The 12,306-nt window shown below is 39.6% G+C and overlaps 1 protein-coding gene across 3 annotated transcripts in view; it reads left to right on the plus strand.

Annotated features, from left to right (window-relative positions):
• tspan17 (tetraspanin 17) overlaps positions 1 to 11,704 on the plus strand; it is a 74,912-nt gene extending 63,208 nt beyond the window's left edge. For 2 of the 3 annotated variants that reach the window (XM_072263788.1, XM_072263790.1), the window contains 2 exons: positions 421 to 486; positions 11,146 to 11,704. The gene's annotated coding sequence lies outside the window, so the exon portion shown is untranslated. The remainder of the gene's footprint in view (positions 1 to 420; positions 487 to 11,145) is intronic. The other variant, XM_072263791.1, reaches the window with a different exon arrangement.
• Positions 11,705 to 12,306: the final 602 nt, after the last annotated feature.

Genomic DNA, 12,306 nt, shown 5'->3' on the forward strand with positions numbered 1-12,306 from the left:
TTGAATGTTTACTCATCACTGAATCCCTCCCATTGATCTGATTTACATTTGAAGAACCATTTCCAGTTATTTTTGCTAAATCATGTTTTGGGCTAATAAGTTGTCCGCTGGTGAAACCAGTATGGCTTATTGCAGCTCTTTCCTGCAAAAACGTTCGTGCCATTACTAGGGCAGGCAAGAGAAAAGGTATGAAAAGTACCTTGCTTAGTTGCACCAGAAAAAAAATGTCAACTGCTGCTGATAACCTCTCACACCCTTTCTTAAAATAAGAAAAATTACAATTATTGAATCTCTGGAGTGAGCTAGCTGCCCAACTTTTATATTCTTAGCATTTGACTGCAAGTATTCCTTTACTTCCTCAAAAACTGACAGAGTCTAATTGTGTGCTGCATGAATCTGTTACCATGTTTTATTTTATAGATTGCTTGCTGAATCTTTAGAATTGTCTTGAGGTGCCATGGAAACAGCAATTGAAAGAGATTGAAGGTAGGCTTCTCCCTCTCCAATATTGCTTTTTAGAACATGTCCTGACACTCCTGTCAGCTGTGCATTTGATTCACTGAAAATAGCATTCCTTTAAAATAAGATCTGCCATGTCAAGTAAAAACCAATGTATCCCTAAGCTTAGGGATCAGCATTTCACTGTATGAAGCAAAACCTGCATGCAAATAAATCTGTGGAATTAAGTCTGCACCAGGAGTGAAATAATTATCATTCCGGTCTTGTAATGAAATACGGGAGGAGATACATGATGATTCTAGCTTTCAATATAGGGAGGGAAAATCTATCAAGGTTTCTGTTTTCAATTGTTATCAGGCAGCCTTTAGAAGTGTACATTTGGGCAATAGAATGGCTTGATAGTCCTTTTACAGCCTGCTTGTAAACATGAATATTTGTCAGGTAGGCAATGTACAAAAGAGCAGCAAGAAATTCAGGGAAAAAAAAACTTCCATCTATTAATTTGAATTAATGTGGCACCTTGTAAGATAGTAAGATGGTAGAAATCAACAGGAAATTCCTATAAATTCTGAAGGACATTGCACATGGATTTTCATAAAATTACAATAAACATGCATCTTCCAGTTTAATAAGCACAGGATGCCTATTATACAAACAGTTGATATTTTTATGAAGCAACAGCATTTTTAGAAGACACCACACTAACCTCTGTTCTTTTGTTTTTATTGTCTGAGATTTAATATTTTGTTGATACATACTGAACTGCATTTTTCAATTAGATATAATGCAATTATTTTACATATATGCAGCTCTTTAATGTAGTAGAACATCTCAGGACATTTCATGAAAGTATTATCAAGTTAAATTTGATATTATTTCATAAAGCGAGATTAAAGTAAGTTGTAAGGAGCATCCTTTTGGAGGAAAGTGTCGAAAGGTGATGACACTTGGAAAGCCTAGGACATTGATAGCTGAAAGCGACAAGTGATAGAATAGTTACAATTGGGGATATACAAAAATGCAATCTTAGGAAAATGTTGCAAATGTGCAGCTTTAATAGCTTAAAGAGATCAGAAAGGACCAAGTTTTAGAGGAACGTGAAAACAAAATTTTGAGTTCTTAAGTCAAACTAATATAGATCAGTGAGCACAGGTGAATGGGAATTTGGTGGCAGAGGTTAAATTTATGAAGTGCAGAAGCTTGAAGATCATCCCAGAGTGTGTTGGAATAGTCAAACCATTTCCTTTTTGTGTTATCAAATACAAACGTGATTAATTTAATTCTGCATTCATGGAAATAAATTTATTTTGCAGGAAACGAAATGATTTCATCCTCAACATAGAAGTAATTAACAATATACTTAAACTTGTGGGAATTTAATTTACAAGTAAATGAAATGCAGTGAGGTGATTCCAACACTGCACAGGAATTTCAGGAGACTTTGTATGCCACCAAAACCTCTTACAAATTTTTATAGATGTGCACTTGGAGAATATTATGGCTACATCACAGCCTGGCGTGGAGTCTCCATGTAGGATTGCAAGAAGCTGTAGGGGTTATAGACTTAGCCAGTTCCATCACAAACAAACCTCCCCACCGTCAAGTGCTAATGCCTCAAGAAGGTGGCATCCATTATTAAGGATGCTCATCATTGGGAGATGTCCTTTTCTTAAAGAGAAGCAATTCTGCAGATGCTGGAAGTGTAGCACAATAAATAACAAAATGCCGGGGAAGCACAGCAGGCCAGGAAGTATCTATAGAGAGGAATAAACAGTTGATGTTTTGGGCCAAACCCTTCATCAGGATAAGAAAGGAAGTTGGAAGGAGCCAGAATAAGAATATGGGAGATGTGGAAGGAGTACAAGATGGCATGTGATAGAAGAAGCCAGCTGGGAGGGAAGGTATATTGGTGAGGGAGAGGGAATGACGTGAGAAGCTGGGATAGATGCAAAAGGTAAATGGCTGAAGAAGAAGGAATCTAATAAGAGAGGGAGGTGGACTGTGGGAGAAAGGGAATAGAGGAGAGGCACCAGAGGCAAGTGATGGACAGGTAAGGAGAAGAGAAGGGGTAAGGGGAGAGCCAGATTGGGAGAGGGGGGTGAAATTTTTGTTTATGCCATCAGGTTGGAGGCTACTCAGATGGAGTATGAAATGTTGCTCCTCCAACCCGAGAGTGACCTCATCGTGGCAGTAGAGGAGGCCGTACACTGACATGACAGAATGGAATTGGAAAGTAGAATTAATATGGGTGGCCACTAGGGAAAATCCCACAATTTGTGGCAGATGGAGTGGAGGTTTCCAATGAAGCAGTCCCCCTATCTATGTCGGATCTCACCGATGTAAAGGAGGACACATCAGATACAGCAGATGACCCCCAACAGACTTGCAGACTCACATGCTCTTTACTTGTTGCTACCATCAGGGAGGAGGTGCATGAGCCTCAGGATCCATACTCAGTAATTTTGGAACAGTTTCTTCCATTCTGCCATCAGATTCCTGAATGGCCCATGAACGTTACCTTGTTATTACTTTCACTTTTACACAATGTTCTTTTTGTAATTTACAGATTTTTGTCTTTACACTGTACAGCAACTGCAGAACAAGAAATTTTATGTGTTACCATATTTGATTTGGATTCAGATGAATCTGAAACTATCTTGACACTTAACCATCAAACATTCTTGCTAATCAAAATATGACATTTTGTACTATAATTCAAATATAATTTATATTAAACTAAGTAACATTTGCAGATCTAGAAAGTTTTGAGTATCCCATGAATATCACCTCCATCATGTACTTGATTTGCATTATACACTTGTACATTTCCTGCAAATGGACCTGCTGTTGAGGTTGTGCAAGCACATTACAAGAGTGAGTTCTAGATTGCAATTGAGCTGAGTTATTCGTGATCCAAAAATGCCTGATGCTGTTAATCAATGTTTAGTGGGAAAACCTTTCAATGTATAATGCTGTTATCCTGTATTTCACTGAGCACAACATTTAGAAAGATCTGTCTGAAGAAAGCACAATTTATTACCGTGATGCATAATTCTTATTGTGTATGATTACTATGCTTTTAGTTCTGTGATTTATTATTTGTCTGTTGAAATACTAAATTTAGAATCCTGATGTTCCTTATGCAAGACCAAAATGTTGGAATGAAAATGATGTCAAGCTCAGTCAAAAATGACAAAAACACTTTTCTTTACTGAAGACATAGTTTAGCAGCATGACAGATAGTAACACTTCTCAGCATCAGAATCTTGTCACTGAATAGAATTTTAATGAGAATTTCTGGTAGAAATTGAGCTTTTCCCCCTTCACAGCAACAAGTAAGAGCCACCTAGAGTAAATATTGTCCATGTTTGTTAATCACTAGGAATTCTATTACTGTAAACGGTGCAAATTATTTAGTTTTAAAAGCACATTAATTAGAGGGTGTGAATCTCCTATACGAAGGACATTCAAGTATTCACATATGTGGAATCAAGTCAGTTTGAATGAACATAAGAAGCAGTAGTGGAGCCAATAGGCACTTCAAGCCTGCCTCATCCATCGTCAGGATCATGGTTGATCCAATTTTGAGCTCAGCTCCACTTTGCAGCTCTTTTCTTCATATCTCTTGATTGTCCTGCAGCTCAAATCTAGCTTCCACTTTGAATATGGTCAACAACTCCAGCACTACACATCTGGGAGAGGGACTTGCAGAGCATTTGGTGCTCCAGAGAGGAAAATAATCTTTCGCATTTCTATCTTAAATTGGTAATCCTTAATTCTAGAATTATGACCCCTGGTTCTAGATACCCACACTAAGTTAAGATATCTTTTCAACACCTATCCTGTCAATGTCCATCAGAATCAAAATACCTTTCAGTAAGATTATTTACCTTTTTTTTTTGGAAAATCAGAGAATCATTGCACTACTTCCAGTGGAAGAATATCAGTGACTCAGTTAACAGGGAGTTGGGTAAAAGCTGAAAAACAGGACTTCCAAGGCCGTAATCTCTGGCTTGCTGCCCATGTCACGTGCCAGTGAGGGCAAGAATAGGATGATTTGACAAATGAATGTGTGGTTGAGGAACTGATACGGGGGGAGGGTGTCAGATTTATGGACCGTTGCAAAATGGACCTATTTATGGACCTTCTGGGGAAGGTGTGACCTGTACAAAAGGGATGGGTTGCACCTGAACTCAAGAGGTACCAAAATCCTTGTGGGCAGGCTTGCTAGAGCTGTTCAGGAGGATTTAAACTAATATGGCAAAGGGATGGGAACCGGAGTGAATGTGCTCAGGATGGGGTAGTTGAGGCAGTGTGTAGAGAGACTGCTAGCAAGGAGAGGCTGTTGATAGGGCAAAATTGTGGTCAGCAGGATGAGTTGCAATGTAAAAGGCAGATAAAATCCAAAATGGTGAATGTAGAATTGAAGGTGTTATATTTGAATGCACACAGTATATGGAATAAGGTAAATGAACTTGTAGCACAGTTACAGATTGGCGTACATGACGTTGTGGGCATCACTGAATCATGGCTGAAAGAAGATTGTAGCTGGGAGCTTAACGTCCAAGGATACACATTGTATTGAAAGGATAGGCAGGAGGTGGGTGGCTCTGTTGCTAAAGTGAAATTAAATCATTGGAAAGAGATGACACAGGATTGGAAGGTGTAGAGTTGTTGTGGATAAAGCTAAGAAACTGTAAAGGTGAAAAGACCCTGATGGGAGTTGTATATAGAACTCCAAACAGTCGTAAAGATGTGGTATACAAATTACAACGGGAGATAGAAAATGCAAAAGGGCAATGTTACCAATAGTCATGGGGGACTTCAATATGCAGTAGATTGGGATCTCAAGAGGGGGATTTTCTAGAATGCTTATGAGATGGCTTCTTAGAGCAGCTCATGGTTGAGCTCACTAGAGGATCAGTTATTCTGGACTGGGTGTTGTGCAATGAACAGGAATTGATTAGAGAGCTTGAAGTAAAGGAACCCATGATCATAATATGACAGAATTCACCCTACAGTTTGGGAAAGAGAAGCTAAAGTCAGATGTATCAATATTGCAGTGGAGCAAAGGGAGTTACAGAGGCATGGAAGAGGAGCTGGCCAAAACTGATTGGAAAACTTTTTTTTAAATAGAGAGAAAAAAAAAAAAAAACTGATGTGCAACAGGACTTGTGAGTCCTCATGCAGGATTCCCTAAGGGTTAAGGTATGGGTTGAGTAAGTGGTGAGGAAGGCAAATGCGATGTTGGTATTCATTTCTAGAGAACTAGAAATAAAAACAAGGATGTAATGTTGAGATCTTAAAACGCTGCTGAGTATTGAGCAGTTTTGGACTTTATCTGAGAAACAATGTGCTGATGTTGGAGAGGGTTCAAAGGAGGTTCAAGAAAATGATCCAAGATTGAAAGGCTTATCATATGAGGAGCGTTTGATTGCTCTGCACCTCTACTCATTGGAATTCAGAGGAATGAGGTGTGGAAACTTATCAAATGTTGAAAGATCTCAATAGACTGGATGTTTCCTATGGTGGGAGAGTCTAAGACCAGAGGACAGAACCTCAGAGTAGAGGGATGTGCTTTTAGAACAGAGATGAGGAATAATTTCTTTTGCTAATAGAGTGGTGAATATGTGGAATTTGTTGCCACAGGTGGCTGTGGGGGCAAAGTCATTGGGTGTATGTAAGACAGAAGTTGTTAGCTTCTTGATTAGTCAGGGCATGAAGGGATACGGAGAGAAGGCATAAAATTGGGGCTGAGAGGCAAATTGGATCAGCCATGATGAAATGCCAGAGCAGACTCAATGGACCAAATGGCCTTATTCTGCTCTTAAATTTTATGGTGATAAAATAGCTCTACGTTTACAGATGATATGGAACTGATTGGATTTTTGAGCTATGAGGAAGGTGCAAAAGGATTCAAGATTTAGTTAAGTTCATTGAGTTTCCAAAAAATTGGATACACGTTTTTATGCCATTCAATGTGAAGTTACTTTGATAGAGGGATAAAAGAAATGTATATTGTCATTTAAATAGTATTAGATTGGGAAATACCGATGTGCAAAGTGACTGGGTTTTCTTGCACATTACTCACTGAAAGCAAGCATGCAAATTGAAAATATCATGAATCAGACAAATTGATGCTGGACTTTACTGTAGGAGGTTTTAAAAGCAGGAGGAAAGATGACTTGCTGGAATTGTGAAGAGTCTTGGTGAGACCACCTCTGGAGTATTGTGTGTTATTTTGGTCGTCTTGCCTGGAGAAAGCCTATCCTTTCCATGGAGGATGTGGAAGAAAGGTTTATCACACTGATGCCTGGGAATGCAGGACTTTCAGATGAGGTGACTTTGGGTTGATGAAGCTTGCATTCACTAGAGTTAAGAACAAGTGATATCATTGAAATGCACAGAATTCTTTCAGGGCTTGTCAGGCTGGATATAGGACGAATGCTTGCCCCTAGCAGAAGGGTTAGGAGTTTTTCAAGCCAGAAATCACAGCAATACTCCAGGATAAAAAGTAAAGAAGTTAGGTCTGGGATAAGAAATTTCTTTGCTTAGAGAATAGTGATCTTGTGGATTTCTGTACCACAGAAGACTGTAGAAGGCAGGTTACTGAGTTTGTTTATCCATCATCAAAGATCCCCACATTTTCTAGTAGCTACCATCAGGCAGGAGGTACAGAAGTATGAAACCCATACCATCTGATTTAAGAACAGCTACTTCCTTCCAGCCATTTAGTTCTTGAACCAAATGGCACAACCCTACCCACTGCAGTTTGGCAACATGACTACTTTGATCACTTTGCACTAAATGGACTTGTGCCCTAATTGTGGTCTTGAATTTTCTGTATGCTTTTTTTTTAATGCTACTCCTATGATGCCATATGCCAGTTATGCTGCTGCAAGTAAGTTTTTAATTTCATCTGTGTATACATGTGCTTGTGTATATAGTAATAAACTAGACTTTGACTTCAATAGAAATAGGGAGAGAGCAGCAATATGGTATTGGGTCATGGGATCATCCATAATGGTACTGAATGGGAGCAGGCTCTAAGGGATAATTGATCCTTTCATGCTCCTTTACTTCTATTTTTTCATTTTTTAATTATATAACAGGTTTCTTAGAATCAGTCAGGAGTCGCACTCATTCATCAGAAGCATAATGTGAATCTAACTGCTACGCTAACTCATTTAGTTTCATGGTTTGAGCTGTCTCTATATTCTACCTGCCCTGCTGCTACCTCCTTACTGATGGATTTGTATTCTTTATTTCCAATTCTAACAAAGAGTCCTTGGACTTGCTGTTTCTCTACAGATGTGGCCTCATCTGAGTCTTTCCAGCATTTTCTGCTATTACAGATTTTCAGCATATGCAATTCTGATTGTCATTCATTCATCTTTGTAGCTCACTTTTACTGAATTTTCAGGAGTTACTGGATTACAGCTCACCAAACTAGTGACTAGTGTCTTATAAAGCCTTAGTCTTTTCTTGTTTTTATATTCCATTCCCCTTGAAATAAATGCCAACATTGCATTTGCCGCCTATACCCCAGACTCAACCTGTGAATTAATCTTCTGGGAGCCTTGCATGAGGACTCTGCCCCTCTGATGTTTGGATTTTCTCATCATTTAGATAATACGTAGTCCTTTTCCAAGAGAACATGAGACGAACAAGGAGATAATGCTGACCCTTTTTAAGACACTAGTCAGGAGTATTGTCAACAGTTTTGGGCCCCATATCTCAGAAAGGATGTGTTCTCATTGGAGAGAGTCCAGGGAGGTTCACGAGGATGATTCCAGCAATGAAAGGGTTAACATATGAGGAGTGTTTGGCAGTTTTGGGCCTGTACTCACTGCAATTTAGAAGAATATGGGGGAATCTCATTGAAACCTACCGAATGTTGATGGGACTAGGTAGGGTGGACGTGGAAACAATGTTACCTATGGTAGGGGTTTCCAGAACTAGAAGGCACAGCCTCAAAAATTGAAGGGCAACCCTTTAGAACAGAGGTAAGGAGGAATTTTTTTAACCAGAGAGTAGTAAGTCCATGAAATGCTCTGCCACAGACTGCTGTGGAGGGCAAGTCCGTGCATATATTTAAGGTGGAAGTTGATCGTTCCCTGATCGGCCAGGGCATGAAAGGATATGGCAAGAAGGCAGGTATAAACCTCATTTCCAGAAAAGTTGGGATATTTTCCAAAATGCAATAAAAACAAAAATCTGTGATATGTTAATTCACGTGAACCTTTATTTAACTGACAAAAGTACAAAGAAAAGATTTTCAATAGTTTTACTGACCAACTTAATTGTATGGCATTCCCACTAGTCGGCCTGTTCGCATACTGTGACAGGAATCCGTCCTGGACACACTTAACAAACTGCTCCCTTCCTGTTTCTGACTTCCACCCACACTGACTCAAAAGAGGATCCTGCTACATTACTCACCCTTTCTGTAGCTGTAATAGTATTCCTGACCAGTAATGCCACCCCTCCTCCCCTCCCCCCCCATCCCTTTTAAAGCACTGAAATACGGGAATATTGAGAATCCATTCCTGCCCTGGTGCCAGCCAAGTCTCTGTAATGGTCACTATATCATAATTCCATGTATGTATCCAAGCTCTCAGTTCATCACCTTTGTTCCTGATGCTTCTTGCACTGAGGTACACACATTTCAGCCCTTCTACCTAACTGTCTTTACACCGTTTATTCTGCTTCTCTTTCCTCAAAGCCTCTCTATATGTTAGATCTGGCTTTACTCCATGCACTTCTTTCACTGCTCTATTGCTCCAGGTCCCACCCCCTTGCAAATTAGTTTAAACCCTCCCGAACCATGCTAGCAAACCTACCTGCAAGGATATTGCTCCCCTTCGGGTACAGGTGCAACCCATCCAATCTGTACAGTCCCGCCCTCCCCAGAAGAGATCCCAATGATCCAAAAATCTAAAACCCTGCTCCCTGCACCAACTCCTCAGCCACGCATTCAACTGCCATCTCCTCCAATTCTTACCATCACTGTCACGTAGCACTGGCAGCAATCCTGAGAACGCCATCCTTGATGTCCTGTTCTTCAGCCTTCTGCCTAGGTCCCGAAACTCACACTTCAGGACCTCATCTCTCTTCCTGCCTATGTCATTGGTACCAACATGTATCACGACATCTGGCTGCTTTCCCTCTTGTACCAGGATGTTGTGCACCCGGTCAGAGACATCCTGGACCCTGGCACCCAGGAAACAGCAAACCATGCGGGTGTCCTTCTCACGTCCACAAAATCTCCTGTCTGCTCCCCTGACTATAGAGTCTCCAATGACAACAGCTCTCCTCTTCTCCTTCCCACCCTTCTGCACCACAGGGTCAGAGTCAGTGCCAGAGGCTCTGCCACCGTGACTCACACCCGGTCGGTCGTCCCCTCCAACATATCCAGGATGGTAAACTTATTATTCAGGGGAATGGCTACAGGGGTGCTCTGCACTACATGTCTGCTCACCTTTGCTTTCCCCCCTCTGACTGTCACCCAACGACCTGCTTCCAGCAGCCTAGGTGTGACTACCTCATTCTCCCTTATGAAAATACAATATATTTTCTCTTGTTGGGTTATGAAACTTTGGAAAGCTGAGAGAGCTTTTGAGATTGGTTCAACATTCAAGATTGACACAGACAAGTCTTTGTTGTATAAGGAACTGAGGGGTTATGGGGACATGCAGAAAAGTGGAGCTGATACTTAAATCAGATCGGCCATAACCGTATTGCATTGTGGAGAAGGCTTGACTGCCCAGGAGGCCTGCTCTTGCTTCTATTTCTTTTGGTTTCATTTAACTGATTTTCACAGTGCTTGAATCCAAGTATGCTCTGTGGAACCTTTCACACTGAACCTTACTGTTTAAAAATGTTCCAAAGTTTTATTTAATAAATTAGTTAGACTGAGGCTTTTCAGATCCACCCATCCGTCAGCAGGATGGATTTGCATGTTTTTTAATTGGTGGTAGCTAAAGTGCATTAGCAAAGAGTCAAATTTGACCTTTAAATTTGGTTTTCAAGTTACTTCTTATAAAACTGGAATTCACTTTAGTAACAGTGATGGGAAATTGCATTAAAAATGCAAAAGAACCCCTTTCGGGCACTGTCATAAATTCACTGATCTGAAACATTGACACTGTTTCTCTCTCCCCAGCTGCTTCCTAACCCGCTCAATTTTCCCAGCACTGAGTGTATATCTTTTCAGGTTTCATGCAGTGGCAGGGTTTTGGTTTGAGAAATTAGGTCAAGTTCCTCTGTGAAGTAATTTAGGTTAAATGAACTCCAGTGGTATTAGCAGTGGTATTAGTCCAATGAACAAAAGGTAATATATTTGACAAAGGCAATGGAATGCATTACTCCAAAAGTGAATTTCAAGATCCATAGGATTAGTCAGAACTCTCAGTTCAACATTTGAGAATAGTGTTTTAAATCTTCAGTGATCATGTGGTAAAAAGGAACACAGGAATATTTTATGGATAACCTATCAAGAATTTATGTTATACCATCTATCATGTATTTTTAGAAAAATAGACCAGGACAGACAAATCCTTTGTTTCAGAGAGACCAATAAAATGATAAATTAGCAGTAGCTTTATTCCACTTCTACGAATGCATGCTATGGAATTACACTGCATTGTTCAAGTTGTAAATCTTCCATTCTCTCTTTCTTTTCAGTTTGTCTTCCACATTAAATGGACCTGCCTGAACACTTGAAATTGTTTTATTGTATGAAAGTCAAAAGCATTTGAAATGATTACATTCATACATGTCCTCTTCTCATTGTTACCATCAGGAAGGAGGTACAGAAGCCTGAAGGCATGCACTCAGCGATTCAGGAACTGCTTCTTCCCCTCTGCCAACCAATTTCTAAATGGACATTGAACCTGTGAACACCAGCTCACTACTTCTTTTAAGTTTCTGCTTTTGCACCACTCATCTTAATTTAACTATTTAATATACATATATCTTGCTGTAATTCTTATACTCCAATATTTATCATGTATTGCATTGTAGTGCTGCTGCAACGTTAACAAATTTCACAACATATGCTGGTAATATTAAACCTGATTCTGATTTTGGGATAACAAATAGTCATTTTGAAATTCCTGTCGCTGACAATAGGAGTAAGGAATGGGGATGCCATTTCAACAAATCCTCTAATGCAAAAATTTGATTGACTCAGTTAAAGTGCCTCAAAAATGTTCATGTGATGTGCTCTTGAGCTTAAATAAAATATAAAAAGTCTACAAATCTGAATAATGGTTTGTGTTACATTTTTAATAGCATCAGTCAGAACTGAATAGTTCTGGGCAAGTTTTATTAAACCAAGACGAGATACGCACATACCATGTATTAAACAAATGCTTGCTAAACAATACTGTTGAAAAGCACCAGCTCAGATCTCAAATGGAGGTGAGAAAATTCCAAGCATTTAATTGTGCTCTGTATATTGGACTGAGATTAACTGAAAGACTTGTATCTTTCTAGACAATACCGTTTGGAAAAGGACAAGTTGTTTATTTCACATGTATTGTTTGTGCCACTGAATGAAATTTTTGACTTTTAGGAGCATGATGATGATGGTTTGTCTTCCAGAATGTTGCTCGAGTGTGTCGATGCTCTGCAAACTGCTTGCAGTAGATCTATTCTTTACATTTACTTTAAATTACAATCTCTGCTTGGAGTAAGCAGCATCTTGACCAAAAACTGATGCCCCTGCTCTTGAAGGTGAAACAACGATAAGATATAAAGAAAATCGATTATAAACACAAGAAATTCTGCAGATGCTGGAAATCCAAAGCAACACATACAAATCACTGGAGGAACTCAGCAAGT

This window comes from Mobula birostris, chromosome 7 (assembly GCF_030028105.1).
Source record: "Mobula birostris isolate sMobBir1 chromosome 7, sMobBir1.hap1, whole genome shotgun sequence".
Taxonomy (NCBI): Eukaryota; Metazoa; Chordata; class Chondrichthyes; order Myliobatiformes; family Myliobatidae; genus Mobula; species Mobula birostris.